This window comes from Pantherophis guttatus, chromosome 1 (genome assembly GCF_059756535.1).
Source record: "Pantherophis guttatus breed Tessera chromosome 1, ASM5975653v1, whole genome shotgun sequence".
Taxonomy (NCBI): Eukaryota; Metazoa; Chordata; class Lepidosauria; order Squamata; family Colubridae; genus Pantherophis; species Pantherophis guttatus.
In genome coordinates this window covers 108970797-108992636 of record NC_142063.1, presented here as the reverse complement: position 1 = coordinate 108992636, position 21840 = coordinate 108970797, and the positions used below count along the sequence as shown (strand labels likewise).

Below are 21840 nucleotides of genomic sequence, written 5' to 3'. Positions count from 1 at the left end.
GGATTGTATTTCTTTGGTTGTTTCCTTGGTTGTTAGCACTCTCCCTGCGAGCTCTTGAGGCCAGTTGGGAGCTTATCTTTCCCCTTAGGAGCACCTGAATCAGAGTGCAGTTGGTTGTGGAATCTTCTTGGAACGTAGACTGAAGATAGGTGGTGTCTTATCTTTCCCTCTCTGTTGAGAGAGGGCTGCTCAATGTTAGCATAAATGGCCTCTTTTACCTTGCTTTCAAACCAATGATCCTCTCTATCCAAAATGTGGACTTTGCCGTCTTCGAAAGAGTGACCTTTGTCTGTTTTTCTGTTAAGTAGGTCTTCGTTGGGAGGGTTTTTATAACAACACATACACATTTGCTTCCATGGCATCTCCGATACCATTTCATCTTTTTGCTTTTATAATTATATGGAAGACAGTAATTAAAAAAAATCTATATCAGATGATCTCTGGTATAGTAACTACAAATGAAGATCCAGTCCAGTTATTTGTTAAGAATAAATAAATGACAGCCATACCTTGAACCAGTAAAAACAAGTAGTTATTTTTAAAAAATGTTATCAAACCAGGATGCCTTTTAGTAAATTTCTCCACTTAGGTGATTGTATGTTCTACTTGATTCATTATTTGTTTGATGTAATCTTGGGTTAGAAATAAAATGTGGCCTGTGAATACTATCTACAAACCATTCTGCCCCCCATCAAATCCATTTTGTTTGGTTTCAATCACCTCTCTTAAGGAAATAACAGCCTTTGGTAGGGGATTGTTCTCTGCTTTCTTATCTCTATCAGCTTTGATGGTTCTTTGTTAATTATTCAAAACCAGTACCTTTATAGAATTGTTGTAACTGATGTATGTTTGTCTAAGTCAACCCTATAAATAAAGCACATTTTACTTAAAGTGTTGTAAACATTCTAGAATAGATTCTACAAAGTCTCTCAATAATGGGAATGCTAAGATTCAAAACAGATTGTGTAATCTGAAAGATTTATTTAAAGCATTTAACACCTGGAAATGAAACTTGCTACACAAATATGCTTAAACTAGAGATCTATGTATTTAGTTAAACAAAAATGTGGAATATGAGAACATTTATAAACATGCACTTACAGATTATTGGATTTGCAATATTCTTTCATATTAAATAAATTTATGTTTATTAAAGAGGATGGTGCAAGAGGGGAATATATCAATTGTACAGCAGTGATTTAAAAATTATATTTTTAGTATTTGTTGGGTGGAGATCATTTTATCTACTATATTCATTAGGATAAATAATTACCATGCGTTTAAAAAGCAAGTAAAATCTCTTAGTGGTTGGGATATTTTATGGTTTCCGATTTGTCATTTTAGTTGCTTTTAAAAAAAAATTGATTTACATTATTATCCATTAAGATTTACTAAAAAAACACTTCATAATTTTTAGTAGTCTCAAAGTGGAATCTTATAATAATGTTTGGGGTTTTCACAGACTGGTTTTACTTCCACACTTGACTCTATCAGGCTAAAGGATTTAAGAATGGAGGGGTGTCAAACTTGATTTGTTTTTTCTTTTTTCTTTTATTAAAATAGTATTTATTGAAATTTCAACATTTAAAACACAGTACAAAAGTACAACACAGAGAAAAAAGAAAAAAAACATAGAAAAACAATGTAACAAAATTTTTCCACTAATACAGTAACAGCTTTTCTATATCGGTATCTCTATCATAACAAACATATTTACAAAAGTTCAAATTCTATATATCTCTATCTTAAATTACATCCTTATTTATATTATAATTACCTCTATTCTTAATTCAATTTCATATGTCAATGATTTCATTGAGGGCCACATCAGGGTTGTGTCTGACCTTGGGGGCCAGAATGGGTGTGGCCAGGATGGGCATGGCGAGCTCGACGTCACTCGTGTCAGGGGCATCTATGGTGGCCCTAGCGCTCTGTGAGAGAAAATGGGTCCGGAGCTCCATTTTCAGCCACGATGGCTTCCTGTAACCCTCTGCCAGTGAAAACAGAGCTCAGGAGAGCCGCCCATGGCCCTCGTGAGCTCCGTTTATGGCTTGACGGCCTCCTGCCTCAGCTGTTTTCACTGGCAGAGGCAGCGCAGGTCAGTCTTTCGCTGTTTCCAGGGTGGCCCTGCGGGCCAGATTCAGCCCCCAGGCCTTGAGTTTAACACCCCTGCCCTAAACTGAAGTTTTTCTTTGCTTATTTATTTATTTGCATTATGAACATTGCCTTGACTCTGATTTGATGTTTTCACATATTTACCCCTATATTTTGTCTGTCTGTCTTGTCTATTTTTTTATTTGAGTTCTGTAGCTGTCCATCTTAGCAAACGGCTCACAATTCAATATATATATATATATATATTGCAGTTAAAACTAAAAAAATAAAATAAAACAATGAAAACAATTAATTAGATTAAATAATGTTTAATTAATTGGATTTTTAAAGGATACTTTAAAGTATACTTTCTCCAATGAATGATTTCTGATTCTTATTCACACTCAGGCCCTCGTCTCTTTAGCAAAGGAGCATCCTTTTTTGAAAGAACACATTCAAAAGATCCTTTGGGCCTCTTGACAAATCAGGGCCAAGAATCAAGGTAAATGTCACAAATATAATTATTACTTAGAGAAAGTTAGTGTGAAAATGGCACTTCAGTTTATTTATTTAGTATTATGCAGACTTATATTCATTTAGACGACAACTTGTAGGAACTTGTAGCTTGGCTATATCAAACAGAAATGTACCTTCCTGTCATAGAACTACTGTTATTTTAGTTGTCCTGTTGCTCTCTTTGTGCTTGCTATGTATAACAGCTGAAATAGTTTGAACTGGCTGTTCTGGAATCAGCCATAGGTTCTGAAACTGATTTGCCAGCATTACAGCTGGATACTATCATCTTTTGTAGTCAAGCAGGCGGGGGTGGGAATCTCTTGCCTTTGGATTACAAACTCAACATTTAGACATAATTAAAACAGAGTAATAGGGAAAATATTTGTATGTGTGTGTTTTCCATATTATTGGCATATAACAAATGAGAAAAAGAGGGAACGACAACGCAAGTGCGTTAAGTATGTTCCAAAACTGTAATATTCTTTAGGAAGAAAATTCCTTTGATCTCTCAATTATGGTATAAAGCCGGCACATGCAGTTCTAGCATGCAGCACACAAACTGCTTGTATTGCTCTTCTGTCAGCTCTCATTTTTCACACAGCTCAGAGACTATGAATAAATAGACCCCACTAACAGGATGTCCTGGTTTTAAAAGTTTCAGATGGAAGATCTGTCTGCCCCGGAGCGCAAGATGCTTTGCATATTGAGTCTCTGAGTAAGACCAAACGGTTCATGCTGCTGTGTGGAGTGGTTTGCATTTGTTTCATTTACTGTAATTTCATGTATTTAGTCTACCTAACCTTTTAGACATCTTGTGTTTAAATTTTAGCATATTTTAAATTTTCTTCCATATTATCTAGGATCTAGGACCATTTGCGGGTTAAAGTCATGGATTTGCATTCCTCCTTTAGTTCTTGATAAGTCAGGAGTGCTGATTTACCAGCCTATCAAGTACCATATTTGGAAAGCAAGGGCTGGGCAGTATAAACAAACAGCAGCCAACGACTTAAAAGCCAGCCATCAACACATCCCAATCAACATCTAAAAAGCCACATACAACAGGAACTATAAATACACAGAATAAAGCACATTCTGCTAGAGAGAATTTCCCTGAATAAGTTAAATATAACTTATTGTCACACACCCAAAGGGAGTTTGAGGAAGAGGGGGAGTCACTGTGAGATAAATGAATTATTCTAACCTCCCAGATTTTTTACTTTCCACCCTATACATATATTGAAATGTGAGAAGTGGAGTGAAAGTGTTCCACTAAACAAAGGAACCTAGGACTATTCATGAGGCAACATCAAGCAACCAAAGGGTTTGAAATGAACATTGGCATTGGCTTACAGTAATTGCATAGAGGCTGACTTTCTTGTGTGCACAATGTTAATAGTTGAGAAGATTGGTGAGTGTGCATAGGTATCTGATTTATCACAAACACATGTTTAAACTGGAGTATGTTAACTATTTTGGAAATCTTCCAGGAGAAGGAGGAGCAAAACTTCAGCACTGAGTTTATTTGCAGTGTAATAGGATGTGCTTCTTAAGGGTGTCTTAAATTGCCACTCTTTGTTGGCATGGACATCCCCTCATGTTAATCTTAGTCAGCATAACGAGTGGTAGTGAATTATGAGAGTTATTGTGCAGAGATTTTTGTCTACTTCACTGAGTTTTGGATAGGCATGGTTTCTGTGTTAGAATAGTTGCCCTATTTAAGTAGCTATACTGAAAAATAAATTACCAAATTAGTATCTAATTTCAGAACTTTGCTTATATCCTTTTTGAAAATGGAAAAATTGAAAAGATAATATAATAGATAACTCAGTCATTTTATAGAGACAGAATTATAAATAAAATTCTAACATGTTTAATTCGGGTAATCATCATAAACCTTTCTTGCCTTAGTAGTTGTCTGGGCTTCTGAATCACTAAGTTATCTGCTTATACAGTCTGTGATTAGCTTTTTATGGTATTGACTATTAGGCGAAGTGACGACGTCGTGGAAAATCCAGCCAGTATAACACAGGGCTAAGTTCCCACAGGAAACTAGAGAGGTCCTTGGTCAACAGTAAGCTTGGCTGTAAATAGCAAGGCCAGAAACAGAGCTTTTCTGTCTATGTTTCTCTACAGCCGCAGGGTTGCGTAGGTTCCATCCTGCTACTGTTTTTTCCAGTTATGGAAGCTATGAAGGCAAGAAGATAGTCTAAAATATTATCCATCTCAAAGTTAATGTTACCTTTTACAAATAAGGTTGTTTCTGCAGTTTGCCTGATTCATACTTAACACTAAATCACAATACTCTGCACTTGGACTTTTGTGTTCATCCTCTCCGCTTTCCTACTCTGGAGAAACCATGATGAATAATTTATAATGTCAGCGTTCAACCTTGGCAACTTTAAGATTTCTGACTTCAATTCCCAGAATTTCCCAGCCAGCTGGGAAGATGAGACATCCTAGGTTTAGAACTTCCTGCTTCCATTTCTAACTAATCACCCATTTGTCTTAAGCTGTGGTCCAAATAGTTTATTGGGATAAGTCAGGATGATTAATCATTAACCAAGCTTATTTTATTTCAAAAATGGAGTTTAGGTTTATATGTATCAATATTGTAATTGAAAACTGAAGGAAATGCCTATGGACCATTAGCTGTGTCTGAGTGCATAAATTTGACATCTGTAAATTGACTGCAATGCTATGTCTTAGTGTTTATGCAGATAGTCAGTAGCCTCTTATAGCGACAAAATGTTTTCGTTAAATTATTTTGCAGTGCTGTTTACAGTATTTTGAAGAAGCAGATTGGGAAGACGTGCACAATGTAGACCTACGCTTCTTCATTTTAAGCCATCTAAAATATGGTTCTTGAGATCACTTTTTAGCTTTGTTTTTTATTTAAGACAGCCTAATTACCAGGTTGCCAGCTTTGATACTGTTGATTATACCATGCCTCTTTTCTTACCCTTCCTCCATGAACCAGATAATATGACACAATATCAGAAATTATCTTAAATTAACTTGCCAGCTATTTATTCAGCAGCTTCTGAGTCTTTGCTCATGCACTGAAGGCAAAGTGAAGATTCAGAATTGTTGGAAACAATATTGTACAACTGTCATCTGTGTCTGAGTCATCTTTGTTTTGTGTTTGCTGATACCATTGGCCTTTCAGGGCTTTTATGATCACTTCAGATCACTTCACTTCATGAACTTCGTGAATGGTTTCCTGAAAAAAAAAATCAGCTAAGGGTCAGTATGTATCTGCTAAGATAGCACATCTATGTATTATTGGGAGCTAATTAAAATATATAAGTAAATAATATTTGAGGGAAATGGTGAGTCCCAAATTCAGTTGCTTCTCTGACTTTTTAAATGTTTTCCTCAATGCATTTAAATTGCAAGTAGAAAAGGTAATGAAATGCTATATAGTAGCAATAGAAATATACAAGTAGTCCTCAGCTTATGACCACAATTGAGCCCAAAATTTCAGTTGCTAAGCAAGACAGTTGTTAAGATAGTTTTGGCCCATTTAACAATGTTTTTGCTACAGTTTTTAAGTGAATCATTGCGGGCACTGTAATCATTAAGCAAATCTAGATTTCCTCATTGACTTTGCTTGTTGGAAGCCAGCTGAGAAGGTTACAAATGGTGATCACATGACCCTGGGACAGTGCAACTGTCATAAATACATGCTAGTTGCCAAGTGCCTGAATTTTGATCATATGACATGTAGATGCTTGGTTGCCAGCAGGGTGGATAAAAATCAATGATTTTTTTTAAAAAATCAAAAAAATCAGATTTTTTTTATTTAAATTGGATTTTTTTAAATAAAATGCTTTTTGAGGAAAATATATTACCATCCAAAGGTTATGCCATCATGAAATAAAGATTAGTTTTTTAATTATGTAGAATAAGGCTGTATATGTTTAATTTTTTTGGTAAATAAATTCCATTAATCCATTCACAATGTAATGTTCTTCCAGAGGTTTTTGTAAGATTATTGGGCAGTTTCTCTGCCTACAAGATATTATCACAGATGCTTGGTTTACTTTTGCAGTTCTCAAAACTGAATTTGACTCAGCAGAGATCACATGCCTCTTCTTCACAGCAAAAATGTTATAACATGAACAGAGTTGAGAAAAACACCTTAATCCTATTGTTCTACAAACCTATGAATACAGAATCAACCCCTTCAGTGCTAAATTTCAAGAGGTTCAGTGAATAGAATAGAAACAATATTTTTCTGATTGTTTGGAGTGGAATAGATCTGCACAAGAAGAAAGTGAAACTAAGTGTGAGGAGGAAGGGGCAAGCAGACAAGCAGTACAAAATGAAAGTGAAACTTTCTGAGCACTATACTACACAGCCACAGACAGACAAGTCTTTGGATCTTTTTGTGTGTATGACCTGAGGTTTATCACATTCTTTCCTTGGAGGAAAAAACCTATAATGGCAGCAGGCTGTAAAAGAGACCCAGTTTGGCAATATTTTAATGAAGTTCCTTTACCTATCGGTAAGGCAGGCATGCGTGCAACCTGCAAACACTGCAACAAAGAAATGCAAGGCCTGGTGGCCCGAATGAGGCAACATCATGAGAAGTGCTGTGATGAAGATGACCAAAGAAACACATTTGAACAGGCAGGATCTTCAGGTTGGTAAACATTTTTATTGAATCATATTTCTAAAGATTGCCTTGAACTGTCATGTTTGAGCAAAATTATATTTCTTACTATTACTGCATGTTACTGTCATTTGGTACAGTTATGAAGAAAAGCAAATATTCCTTTTGGGGCAGTGCTGTGTACAATAAGCAGAAATTATATAAACAATAAAATAACAGCATTGACTTTTTTGTTTAGGGGAATTCATGGATTCTGGAAACTATCCACCTTCAAGATCACCATCCTCCTGTTCTACAGTTTCAGAGTTATCCATCCAGGATAGTGCTTCATTAGCAACATTATCATCAGACACCCACAGCCACATATCACTATCACCTAAAAGAAAGAAAAAACCCTTCCCTCCTGGAACCACCATAGATAAATTTGTGATAAAAACTAGCAGATTAGAAAAAGAGTTAATTGATGAAAAAATTGCCCAGTTTGTTTATGCAACGAACTCTTCTTTCCGTCTGACTGAGAACCCACATTTCATTAATATGGTTCAGTCACTGAGGGACTGTTTCAGGGAAACTGCTGGATAAAGTGTATGACAGAGAAATGGAGCAATGTGCAACAGCTCTGGAGGGTAGAATTGTTAACCTAAGTATTGATGGGTGGAGTAATGTCCACAATGATCCTATTGTATGTGCTTGTATAACAACAGAAGAAGGGAAAGTCTTCCTTGCACAAACAATTGATACGTCAGGAAATGTACACACAGCAGAATACTTACAAGAAGTTGCAGTAAAAGCTATAATAACATGTGAACAAAAATTCAAATGTCTAGTACGCAGTTTGGTCACAGACAATGCTGCAAATGTATCCAAGATGAGAAGAAATTTAGAAGAGCAGGAAGGGAATACAAAGCTAATAACATATGGTTGCAGTGCTCATTTGCTGCACCTCTTAGCCAAAGACTTAAGTGTTCCAGAAATAAAGACTAATGTTTTTGAAATTGCTAAATACTTCCACAACAATCATTTTGCTGCAGCAGCTCTGAAAAGGATGGGTGGAACCAAGCTAACACTCCCACAAGATGTTAGATGGAACTCTGTGGTGGACTGTTTTGAGCAGTATATCAAGAACTGGCCTATTCTGATGACAGTTTGTGAAGAAAATCGAGATAAAATAGATGGCACTGTCATGGCCAAAATCCTCAACATTGGGCTTAAGAGCAATGTTGAACATATGCTGAGCATCCTGAAATCCATCTCTGAAGCTTTAAACAAAATACAGAAAAATAGCTGTTTTATTGCTGATGCTGTTGAAATTTGGAAGGAACTGAGTGAACACTTAAAAACAGAACTACACATGGACAGAATTAAATTACAGGCATTAAAAAAACGAAAGTACTGTCTCCAGCTCATTTTTTGGCAAATATTGTCAATATCCAGTATCAGGGTCAAAACTTAAGTGCTGAGGAAAAGGAGTTAGCTATGACATGGGTATCCAGCAATCATCCATCTGTAATGCCAACTATAATAAACTTCAAAGCTAAGGGGGAACCATTCAAGAAATATATGTTTGCTGAAGATATTTTAAAGAAAGTCACACCAGTGAACTGGTGGAAGTCACTTAAGCACTTGGATTTAGAGACTGTTCAAGTAATGATTTCACTTTTAACAGCAGTAGCTTCTTCTGCAGGCGTTGAAAGAATATTCTCTTCCTTTGGACTCATTCATTCTAAATTGAGAAATCGTTTGGGACCCGATAAAGCAGGAAAGCTTGTTTTTCTTTTCCAGATTATGAACAAAGAAGAAGATGAAGATGACGAGTGAGCTACAGAGGACAGTATTTAAGTTTTTCATGTGTAGGCTGGGCTGACAGTCTAAATTTCTTAAAATATATATATATATATATATTGTCTAGCCAAATTAGTTAACAAACATGGATGTTTGTTTAAGCAAATAACATATGCTGTAATGTTATTGTTTCAGTTGAATAAATCTATTTAAATTGTTATTATTAAGGTAATGATTATTTTTCTCCTTCCTAAGTACAACAGAAAAGTTGTCCAAATATGAATGATTAACCTATTAAACTGGGGATAAAAAAACTAATATGAAAAGTTGTTATTCTAAAAATCTTCATCTACTTGCATATTAAAGTTATACCAACAAGAATTAGTCTTTATGTAGAAAACTATGATTTAAATCAAGCCTTACTGACTAGTGATTTAAATCGTGATTTAAATCAGTTTGATTTAAATCAAATCCACCCTGGTTGCCAGTGTGAAAACTGGCATAAGTCACTTTTTTCAGTGCCACTGTAATTTCAAAAGGTCACTAAATGAATGGTTGTAAGTCGAGGACTATCTATATAATTTTTATATTCTTATTTTGGACTGAAACTCAATACAGTAAACTAATTGTCACTGGTTATTGCTGTTCTATATTCAAGTCAGGTTTGATATTTACACTTACAAATATTTATAGCCATAATTGACTAGTTAATTCATGCTCTGTTTTGTTTGTGCTTTTAATAGATAAAGAAATAATAGATAAAGAAAAGTTCCATGGTTGTCATTGGGAACATTTGACATTACAAAACAAAGGTAATAGTGAAGAACTGGCTGCAAAAAAGTTCAAATTAAACTACATCGTATTTGGTAAAAAGTAGAACAAATTTCTCCTCTGAAATTCCAGTAATGAATTCACAATTCAAGTCAGTTACCTTTATTCAGTACCTATATACTGCCTCTGTATTGATTGTCAGTGACTCTTCCACCATCCCATAATTATAGAAAGACATTGCCTCTGGATATCAACAGTCTGTCTCTAGATGGAAAGGTTCCAGTCTATTGTCCAAAGCAACATATTTTGATAGCCTTGAGCAGCAGGCTACTAGATAAATGCTGAGAGTACCTGTAATGTATTATTATTCTGTTGTCACCATTTTAGATTTTTTATAGAGCACATTTGTTTAGTAGTTTGGAATTGTACTGTATTTCGATAACATGCTGTTGGTCCGCCAAATGATGTCCATACGTGCAAAAATGCCTGGCTGTATCTCCCTTGCCACCATCCAGATTCAATGCCCCCGCTGACCTGTAATAATTGATTTCAGTTTTTTTGTTTAAAACAGTTGTATACTCATGTATGTGATTTGTATCCTATTTTTCTGCCCAGAGAGCACTGAATATGTTTAAAGGTACTTCTAATCAATGTTGGAAATGTGGAAAATACGAAGGATCATTTACCATGAATGATGGTCTTGCGAAAAAGCAAAATAATATTGGACACAAATACCTATCATGATTCAAAATTTTTAAAAGATCAATATTAAGATGAAACCAGAACTTTTTTTTAAACTGGGATTCATGCATAATCAATTAGAAAAGACCTGTGGATTTGTAAATGGCAACTGCAACAAATTATAAGAACAAAGATGGAAAAATACTGAAATACCCACAATAGAGGATTGTGAAGAGGACAGAATTTGCAGAAATGGCAAAATTGACATGCATGGTCTGGGATAAGATAACAAGTAGTTTTACAACTGGAAACCTCTTATGGACTTTTTGCAGAAAATGGAAAAAATGAACAAGTAGTTCCGTAATTTTTTTAAAAAAAGAGTTGAATATGGGAATTATGATATAACTTTAAAGAGGGAGAACAGAGAATAAGTTTGTTTGTAACGGCTATAAAAGTCATAAGTTATTTTTTAAAATTTCTTTTGCTTTCACACTTTCTGTTTCTTTTCTTTAATGTTACCATATATTGTTTTGGGTTTATCTTTTACTTCTGTAAAAATCTTTATAAAAGTTATTTTTAAAAGAAAAGAAAAATTTGAAGTTTGGGAAAAACAAAACACTCTTCCTCTAATAGAATGTGCACCAATATTCTCCTGTGTTGAAGGCAACTGCATTTACTCTCTGTTCTTGAACTTGGTTATGAGCTGTGGTTCCATGAAATGTTTACAACAGAACTAGCAATGATCCAAATATCCTACTTTGAAGTTAATGATAAGCCTCCACCAGCAGGAAAATGTTCTCAGCAGGATTTAGGTACTCTGGGATATCCTAAAATCCTAAAATCATGATTTTTCATGATATATCTCTGGGAGTTGACAAACATTTTTTCCCGCTCAAAACATTGGAGATGGCTGATCATTTACATACATTCTACTTCTGCTTATGTTTCAGTGTACGGCAGAGATACCACATTGGGGGCTCTGATAGGTAAAATATTGAAGCTATGTCTCTCCAGCAATAGCCAAGATCATTCTTCATTGTGAGCCTTTAGCTGTGACTTACTTCATAGAAAAAAGAGATTGGAGGAAGGAGAAAAAGGTTGGATATAAATCTAACCTACTAATCAAACTTGTGCCCAAATTCTAGGTCTATGTAAATGAAGAAAAAATATTATGTAGATCTATAGGGAAGAAAGCCTCCCTCTAGTTGTTGGAAATCTTCCCAAATTATTTCTAACTTTTAGAAACAAAAAAAAAAAAAAAAAAAACCCTTCCAGTGTACCCATTTTTATAATTCTGTGTTTACATTGGTACAGTAATCAGCTGAGGGCTAAACTTACTTGATCAGCTTTTACTCTAAAAATACCATAAAAGGCTGCATGTCTTTAGATGTTAAGCCTGGGATTTTTTCCACCCACATTACTGCAGCATGATTCACTTGGCTGCAAGAATGGCTTCTCTACTCCAGTGGTTGTTCCATTCACCATCATTATAAGAATTTTTATGCTGGTTAATATGAATGATAAGCTAAAAGAGAAATAGAGGTTTTTATAGTAGCTTAAAACTACTTCCATTAAATCTGGTTTAAAATGATTACTTTCCACATCTATCCCATCTTCAGTTAAAAATCTACACTCTCGGCAAAAATTTGTAAGCAAGACAGAAATAATTTAGTATCAGTTCAATAACTTAAAATCGTAAAAAAGTTTTCCCCTTAGAATTGTTTTGATACTATGTTCAGAATTTTATTTTTACGTTGCTTCAGAAAAACATTTTATTGAGCAAAGCAATATCTCAAAAAGAAAACGCAATTATTTTCTATTTCGGTATTATTTCCAAAAACCTTTAAACTTTATCTCACAACTGAATAGTAGCTACAGAAGAGTGCTTATTTGCCAGACCTCTTCTCCTCATTCTAACATACTAACTTGTAGTGTTAATGTATTACCAGAGTTGGTGGCTCTGAAACTCTGGTTTCAATCCCTCTTCCCCATCAGTGGAGGAATGAAAAAGACCTCAATATCTCTGATCAGTTACATTTAAATTGGCCTTCTGTTTTCTCATTGGTTGAATTGCTGCATCTTCCAGATTCATTTTTAAAAACGGAAGAGGAATTGCAATGTTGCTGAAGGATATAAATCAGATGGTGGGAAATTGCATATCTCCCATTCTACCAGAGATATTTTGATCTGAAATTTATGTCATTCTTGTGTGTATCTCTGTGATGCGGTGAGGTTTCTGACGACCAAGGCAAGCAAAAATGCATAATTTCACAAGTGAATTGGTGGCGCCTTCTTCAGAAGAAACAAGTGACAACAATGATGCAGTATTTTCCCTGGAGTTGATGGGTGGATAGTTTTCAATTGAAGAGAACTTCTGCCTTCTAATTTCTCTTTTCTCTCTAGTAACTTCCTTAATGCTTCTTTTGGTATTTCGTGGGCATTCTCTTGCATAATGGCCTGCCTATAATTATTTTTTAAAGTTTTACTCTTTGCTTCTTAATGTGGAGATAAAGAACTAAGATGGTAGTGGAGTACTCCTGCTCGTTTTCACAGTTCCCTATAGAATAGCTTGAGGGAGAGGTGGTCAGCTCAGCAAGGTATCAGCTGGCTTACATGAGAAAGTTAGCAAACCTGGGTGGGAGTCCCCATGTTGGGAAATACCTAGTTTGTGCACAGCATATTTAAATTCTAAACTTATCTTGTAAATAATGGATCAGATTAAATCTCTGTTCAAAATTAGCCCAACGATTACAGAGTCTATTCATGCAGTCACAATATGCACCTTTCTTTCCATACTTGTTTATGATATATATCTTTATACTGCTTTTAAGTACCTATTTTTACTATTTTGTGGTTGCTTTACAGGAAATACTTGTGCTTCAAACCAAAACTTTGCAAAACTTAATTGCTTCTATTATTAAGTGCTTGTATATTTTTGTAGTAGTGTGTCCATTATAAAAAATAAAAACTTATTCTGGAATAATAAAGTTGCTTTAAAAGCTTGAACTGATGATGCTTTAGCCTTTGAGTCAGTTTTTGATTCCCAATGACCGCCTGGATTTTTTTGGTAAGATTTTTCAGAAGTACTTTGACATTGCTTCCTTCCTAGGGCTGAGAAGGTCACCCGGCTGAGTTTGTGTCTGTGGAACTGGAATTGGAACTCATGGCTTCCTGGTTTCTAGTCTGATGCCTTAACCACTATACCAAACAGACTCTCGATACATTATAAGATTCATTGTGCTATTCCAATGACTTGAGAAAAGTTTATGGTTTATGTTAAAGATAGTCAAACCATTGGTTAGCTGACTTGGAAAAAATTCACTGCTGCTGAATTGGCAGCCTATTTTGAGGCTTTGGAATATTGTTTGGATATTTGTTTGTTTGTTTGTTTGTTTGTTTGTTTGTTTGTTTGTTTGATTTATATGCCGCCCTTCTCCGGAGACTCAGGGCGGCTTACAATGCTTTTAAGCAATAGCCTTCATACTTTTGTATACACCTGCTTAGTAGGGCTTTTTTTGCCCCCCCCCCCCCAGCGGTGTTCTATTTTATACAAAGTCAGCTTACTGCCCCCACAAACCGGGTCCTCATTTTACCTACCTCGGAAGGATGGAAGGCTGAGTCAGCCTTGAGCCTGGTGAGAATTGAACTTGCAGTAATTGCAGGCAGCTGGCAGCTAAATACTATTTTAACAGTAGTTTAGTCCACTGTGCCACCAGGCAGATATGGTTTGCTTAAGGGGTGGCTTATTTTTGTGTTACAAATTTACGATCAATAATTAGGATTCCAAGAACTATTTAATTTTGCAAGCCCATGGAGTCTTAAGAATTACTGTACTACTTGCACTAAAGACCTTCAGACTGAACAGCTTCTTACAGCCTGCACCATTGTGCAACTTATGGCAGAAGAAACTGCAGGCCAGTCTCCTGGGGCTTGCAATATTGTGACAGAAAATAGCTTGAAGAAGTATTGCTGTTTTTGGACTCTTTAGGGTCAGATGGTTTCTGAAATAAAGGAGTTTGAATGTTGGCAACTTACAATTTTGCCATTCAGTGGGAAGGAAAGTTACAAACTTTGTTTGCCTGCTCAAACCTTTTCCAGGAGCCCAAATAATTTTTAGAGCTTAATATGAACTTCACAGTGTGTATTTTTAACTCAAAAATTTCTAATAATACTTTGTTTCTAATAAGTGAGTCCTATTCTTATATTTGTGGGTTACAGGAATAGTTGTATGTGAAATGGAAAAAGTACACTGTGACATACATCATGGCAGTCTAAGGGTCGGGGTTGATTGCTGGATAGAGGACAAATGAGGGGAAGCTACAGCAGCCCAGATCTCTGTAGTGAAAGTAAATTTAGAAATAGGTTCACAAATAGTGTTTTGAGTACCTTGGTTCTGCAGTTGTGGTTCATATATTTGAACTACAGTACATACATGGCGACTTAATTTTTAAAAAGCTGTTTTCAGTTCTGAATTAACAAAGTTCTTAGCTTTTTTATTTTTCATGTGATGAACATGTTACAACAGATAAATATCTCAAATAAGCAAATATTCTTGCAATATCTTAAAGGAAACATGTATAAATGTTTTGGGAGAAGAATCCCACTGCATCAGATGCTTGAAGGACCACATAGTGTGTAAATATACATAGGATTGTGAGCACCAAAATTAGACGGAAAAGAAATTCAGAAGGTAGTGAATGGGAGAGTCTAAGGTTGATAGTGGTAAGAAGGTCAGAGGGTGAAACCTGGTTTCAGAGCTCTGCTCCAATGTGAGCTTCATTGGGTGAACTTGGGCCAGACGCTATTTGCAGCCTAACATACTTCCACAAGACTGATGTGGAAATTGATTTAATTGATGTTAAATGGCAATAGAGTAATTGTCTGCTAAGGTGTGTCACACTACTCTGCTGCTTCCTGGTGCTCATATTAAGGATTGAAATTCCTTAAGTATCCATGTGACTATGAAACTGAAGCTGCAGATGGAACAGAAAGAAACAGAGAAGGAGAAGGAGTGAAGGCAGAGCTCTCTGGATTCCTGCAGCATCAAATACCATCTCCTAAGAAAAGGAAAACACCCTGCAATTATAGGCTCCTCATTTAGTCCCAATAGACAGAAACAGAATAGCCAAATAGAACAGCTGGGGCAGCAACTGTACCAGATTATAGCACTGGCTTCACTTGTGTGCTATAGATGTAAAGATATTTTTTAAAAAACATCTTCTGATAGTACTTTCACAGAGGCTTTTTGGACCCTTTCACAACAAGCTCCAAATCTCAGTGTTTCCATCAAATACATAGTTCACTTTATTTTACTTTGGTAAAAGTGAGGCTAAGTGGATTTTTTTGCTCTGATACTCATGATGACCCTGGAGAGTGAGACACTGATTTAATTAGTTTTTGCACTGTTAGCCAGTTGGTGGTGGTTACACCAACTGACTGATAATGTTCCTTGTATGGTGGCCTGTATGCTCTTAGCATCCTAATGTCTACAGAAGTTACGATAAAGACAGAAACAGTTACATTGTAGAGACTTTCATAGTGTACTGAAACCTCTCTTAAACGTAACTCTACATTGACTTTAGAAAAGCATTTATGGAACTGTATTAATGATTCTTCCCTAAATGTGTGTCATGGCCATATTGTGGATCTTGCATTGGGATTTGAAAAACTAAGCTGATGAACTGTTTGGTCAGTTTCTCAAGAAGAAATGCAAATAAAATAAAATAAAATAAAATTGTTTTTCTCAAAAACTTAAGGGAATCTGAGCTTACAGACCGTAGGATTTTGTCCACTTCCTCAGGTCCAATTGGATCAAACCTTTCCCAGATAATAAAGCAAGACTATACCCAGGCCTCCTCTACAGGATCTGTATTAAAGCTAGAATCAAGTTTGAAATGAATCTGAGCAGCTTTGTCCATCAGATGCCCTGCAAATTCTTCTTTATGGCCTTGAAAATAAACCTCCAAGTCCTCCTTTCCCAGGAGGGCCATGTCACCTTAAACAAGGCCCATAAGATATCTCTCTGTGGATACGTGAGTTAGGTGGCTCCCAGAGTAGAGGCAGATGGTTCTAGATCTGTCTTGAGATACATGGCAGTTGGCAAAATCAGTAAGCCTCATTGCTACAATTTATTTAGAAACAGAAGTTCTTGAAGGTTGGCAGCACTTAGAATTATCCAAGTTAGAAATACTAATTAATGTCATTGTTACAGCTTTAAGCCAGGTGATTGTTCTGCCCCTGGAAATTCTTCAATAAATAATCTTTCTAAAGTAGTTCAGGAGAAAAGCAAAGAGAAAAGCAATTTACTTTCCTTTTCCTTCTTCTGAAATGGACAGCACTTTTAGTTACTCTCTTCAACTAAAAAATGTATTTTCATGTTTAATTTAAGAATAATGTCTTGGGTGCAGCTGGGATGGGCATTCAGATAGTTTTAGTACATTACAAACAATTGCCTTCTAGGTTGAAAGGGGCTAATTTTATTTGATTAGTAAAACAGAGGAGGGTGGGAGTGAAATTTAACTTAAATTGTGATCAGGAAGAATGTTGCTTGGTTTCCAGACTGTAAGATGCATGTTTTCCCCATGTTTCAAAATCGGAATTTCTTTTTATGAAGATTGTATTTTTCTGTGTGCTTAATTATAAAGGAAAAGGTGGGAGGATGGTTGATTAAATCCCTCTTTGGCCAAACTATTATTCCCCCCTGCTTTGTATAACAACAATGGTCAAGAAGCTGGAACCTTTTGACCCTTTTAATTTGAGCAATTTTCTCCAAGTATTACAGTATGTATTACATTGACCCACTGACAAAATTGAAAATGCCATAAAATATTTTACATAAACAATAAGTCCTACTTGATTTACAACCTTACTGCATCAGCTTTGACATTGCATATAGCGCTTTCCATCCATATTTCTGGTAAGATTGTTTAAGTGAAAAAAGTAAGCACTATGGATTTCTTGGAACACTGTAGAATAGCCCAAGTTGGTTATACAGTTTTGTCTTTACTTATATTCTAGGTTTCAGATTTTCTGCAGATGTTTTATTCTATAACCCAGCGAGGCTTCCTGATTGCATTGGTTCAGAAATGGGAGTTGCCTTGCAACTATTTGTAGTCTGTATAAAATTTGAATTCAAGAATACTGATTGGTGAATGGACGAATATGAATGCTTCCTGGGAAGTATCAATTAATCGATTGTTGGGCATGGTGCTGTCTCTATTTTGATTGATCTGTCTCATCTGCTGGCTATGTGTGACCTGGATCGGTTGCCTGTCTGAGTGGTATATTGTATCCACCTCTATTGTTCTGTTCTTCCATCTGGCATTCTGTCCTTATCCGTGTTTCTTTCAAAATGAGATGAAGACAATAGAACCTGGCTTGTAGTCTGATAATAATATGAAGAGAAAGAGAGGTAGTCATCCACTGTTTCAAAACAGAAGGAACTACTTTAAAATATATTAACATTTTATTTATTCAACTTACCTTCTTCCCTGGCCAATTGGCATGAGCTGAATAAAACAGCATCTTACTCAACGACTTTTCCTATGATCCTTGATATAGTATCAACCTTGTTAACTCTCAAGACTCTTATTTTCTGCTATGTATGCAAAATGGACTGTGATTAATATATATGTGTATATATATATGTGTATCTGTATGTATGTATGTGTACACACACACACGTACACACACACAGTGCATTCAGAAAGTATTCAGACCCGCTTCACTTTTGTCAATTTTGTTATGCTGCAGCCTGCATCTGCAGTTGATGAAATTCATTTTTTCTTTCATTAATCTACATTCAGTACACTATAATGACAGAGTGAAAACAGAATTTTAGAAATTGGCCCTTAATCTCACAGAGATGTGGACTTTCAGATATCAAAAGATTACAAAGTTGTTTAATTTGCTCAGACTCAAGACCTCATCTATGGGATCCACCCCACTTCAACAATCCTGTGTTGAAAGAAAGTGAATAGGCTAAAGACCTCCAGTGAGCACTAGAATTCTCAGGGACTTGAATTTGGTTTCCTTGATCCAAATCAAACACTTTAATCCCTCTATAATACATTGGATAGCATCTGTAGGGATTTCAGATGCATTTGTCTTGGAGTTTGAATTGAAGCTGGCTATGTTCTTTATTTAATTTTGGAAGCTAAATCAATTATGCTTTTATATTATATACATGATTGGGCTTGTTGAAAAGAGGGTTGTATTCTGGTTTAGGCAAATATATACTTAGTCTAACTGAGGAAGGAATTTTCTCCTTGTAGTCATAACGTGCTATTACATATTGTAGGGAGCAATGGTAAACTACTTCTGAAAAAGCTTGCCAAGAAAACTGCAGGACTTGTCCAGGCAGCCTCTGAGTATCGGATGTTATTGAATGGAAGAAAAAAAATGTAACTAATAACATATAACAGCCGTTTAGAAATGACACAATATTAGATAATCAGCAAGGAACAAAATATCTTACACTTAGGGCATTCAGGCCATTTAAGTAGGACCAAACAAAACCAACAACAAATTGTATTACTGCATATTAGCAAAGTGTAATCAAAATGTAATACCGATAATATTAATTGGGGAATCTCATATTGGCCTTATATTTAATTGACTTAAAATTTTAAGAGAAAAGTTTAAAAAAATAGTTGTGGGATTCAAAAATATTCCGTTACTTTTCTGCTTTTTGCAGTGTGGTTTGTGTAGATTAGTGCAAATTAAATAAAAATATTTTTGAGTTGTTTTTATCTAAGTCAAGGAAAGAAAAAAAATGACTTGTGCTTCCATTATCTGGCGGATGAATTCCAAGTTAAAACAAAACAAATGTTGTTTGTCTTAATTATGCCCTGTAAAGTCTAAAAATAGCAGATGTTGTAGAAGAAAATTAAGTCAACACTGAGAAGTGTAGTTGCTTTTTAAGTTAGCTTATCTCTCTAGTAGCTTTTCAACTTTTCCAGCACGCTGCTCCTCCAATCCATTGATTGGGGAAGCTCTCATCACGTTGCTGGGGAACTGAGTGCAGAATTCTCCTTGGCTGACCACGCCCCTTCTGTGTCACTCCCATCAGTCTTTCTCACTCAGTGACTGAGGGAACTTGTGTTTTATATAGCTCTTCAAAGATACTTCATACTCCTTGACTGTTTCATTGATTAATTTTTTATTTTAGTTTGTTATTTTTTTCACCCTTTCTGTGTTCTTGGAGCTGCATCGTGAGATTGGTGAAGCTGCTGGGGGAGCGATAACGCGCCTGGGGCTCCAGGCCGTTTCGCCCCTTCCTGTCAATCTACCAGCAAGGCAGCTATCCGGATTCCGACCCGGCTGGGCGGATCCGCGATCACCGCTAGCCGCCGGCGCTTCGCTGGATTCCTGGTGAGCTGGGATCTCCACGAGCGCCTCAGCTCCGACGTTTTGGGCGGCTCCGGAGCGTCTGTCCAGGCTTCCGACAGGCTCTGAAGTCCAGGCAACCCCAAGCCGTTAATTTCATCTCGTCACGATCAGAGACTGCCGGGCGCCATTTTGAGTCGCCGCCATCCTTCGTGCCGGGTGTTTGGCTGCCGCCTTCAGCAAATTGAATTTGGCGCCTTGAATGCAAGCCGCGGAGCCGAAGCCCACGGCAGTCCTTGTCTATCGGCACACAATTCGTCAGCGACCAGGGAGGCTGTGAATGGGTTGCCTTCCCTGCGGTCGCCATTTTGGAGCACAGCATTTGCGCGGCCGCCATTTTGAACGTGAGTCACTAACGGCGCATTGGGGATTGAATGTTCTGGCACACATCTAAGTCCAGACTAATAAGACCTGGAGGTTATTTAGACGCAGGGCTTAAAGACCTTTTCCCAACGAAGGGGAAATTTCTGATTACTGGCCCAGGGTCTTTTTTTTTTGAACTGCTCATTGCTGGCTAATTTGATCATTGCTGCTTGGAGGCTCTCCGGCACATAACATCATAATGGCGGATTTGGACCTGTCATCCGACATGGATCAGGATGCTGTTCAGCCTATTGAGGCAAACCAACGCAAAGGGGGGAAGAAACGCTCCAAAACCAAACATATTACTTCTTCCAAATCATCTCATTCCGCGCAACTTGAAAGTCGACATAGATCCGAGTTACAGCGTCACAAGGCACTTGAAAAACAATTCGCTAGAGCAAAGAAGGCAAGGGACCAGAACACCTGTCCCATGACCTCTGCAGGATCTGATGTTGACCAGGTCCATTCCAGTGCTTCTTCGGTTTCCTCGGAGACCCTTAAGGCTACTGAACATCGCCCATCTACTTCTTCCAATTTAGAAGCAGCGCGTGGGGTTTCTCTGTCTTTGCCTAACGTGTCCTTGATTCATCAAGCGGCCCAACCAGAGAGTTCCAGACCAGGTCCGTCGGCCACCTTCACCCCGACAGCAGCTGGCCTGAGACCAGAGGAACACACTGGCCGAGTAGATTTACAATCAATGTTGTCCGATGCGTTGGCCAAGATCTTGGCGGCCGGGTTACAACAAGGCATGGGCGCTCTTCAAACTACTCCTAGTTCGTCTAAGCCTCTAACTCAAATTCCTCCTCAACGTAAAGCAAAGGACTTATCTCAAGTAGAATATGTTTCCTCGGAGGCATCTGACCAGGAGGAGAATTGTCCAGAGGACTCAGAGTTCTCCGAGGACGAAGGCCTGCCACCGGAGAAGCCATCATTTACAGGACTGTTTCGTCCTTCAGTTTTTAAATCGCTTTTACACAAAGCCAAGGTGACCACTCAATTTGGACTGCTGACAGCCCCTCCATCGGGCACAGCTGTTCAATCCTTGTCCACGCATGATGCCTTGTTTCAGGTGGCTAAGCAGGAGAAGGACGCTATTCCTTGTCCACCACTTTTTGCGGACGTTATCCAGAGCGCCTTCGGCCAGCCAGGTTCCTTAACAGCTCCTAGTAACCTTGACAAACGGCTTTACTGCGCGGCGACGGAGTTGGACGATATCCTGGCCTTACCAACGGTAGATGCACCAGTGGCCAACCTTTCTTCGCCCTCAATAGTATCAGCTGATGCTATGGACGGTTTGAAGGCCGATGAAAGAAAGACGGAAATGGGATTTCGTAAGGCCCATCAGGCGGCTACTTGGGCAATAAAAGCTGCAACAGCGACATCTTTTTTCAATAGAGCAACGTTGATTTGGCTCAAGCAGTTACAAGAGCGTCTCCCCACCGCCGACAAACGCGTACATCAGGATATTAACAAGATAGTGGCCGCTACGGAATATTCGGCGGATGCGTCTTTAAACGCCGCAAAATTCGCAGCCCGCGCTATGGCTTCTACAGTTACGAACAGACGTCTGTTTTGGCTCCGAAATTGGAAAGCCGATTCAAAGTCTAAGTGGAAGCTAGCTTCATCAACCT

General features: G+C 37.3%; 1 protein-coding gene across 2 annotated transcripts in view; it reads left to right on the top strand.

Annotated features, from left to right (window-relative positions):
* LOC117665175 (uncharacterized) overlaps positions 1 to 21840 on the top strand; it is a 95641-nt gene that overhangs the window by 33628 nt on the left and 40173 nt on the right. Inside the window, exon 1 of one of the 2 annotated variants that reach the window (XM_034416778.3) lies at positions 2503 to 2596. The exons of the other annotated variant lie outside the window; for it this stretch is intronic. The gene's annotated coding sequence lies outside the window, so the exon portion shown is untranslated. Of the gene's footprint in view, positions 1 to 2502; positions 2597 to 21840 lie in introns of those variants that run through there. 2 annotated transcript variants of the gene reach the window in all.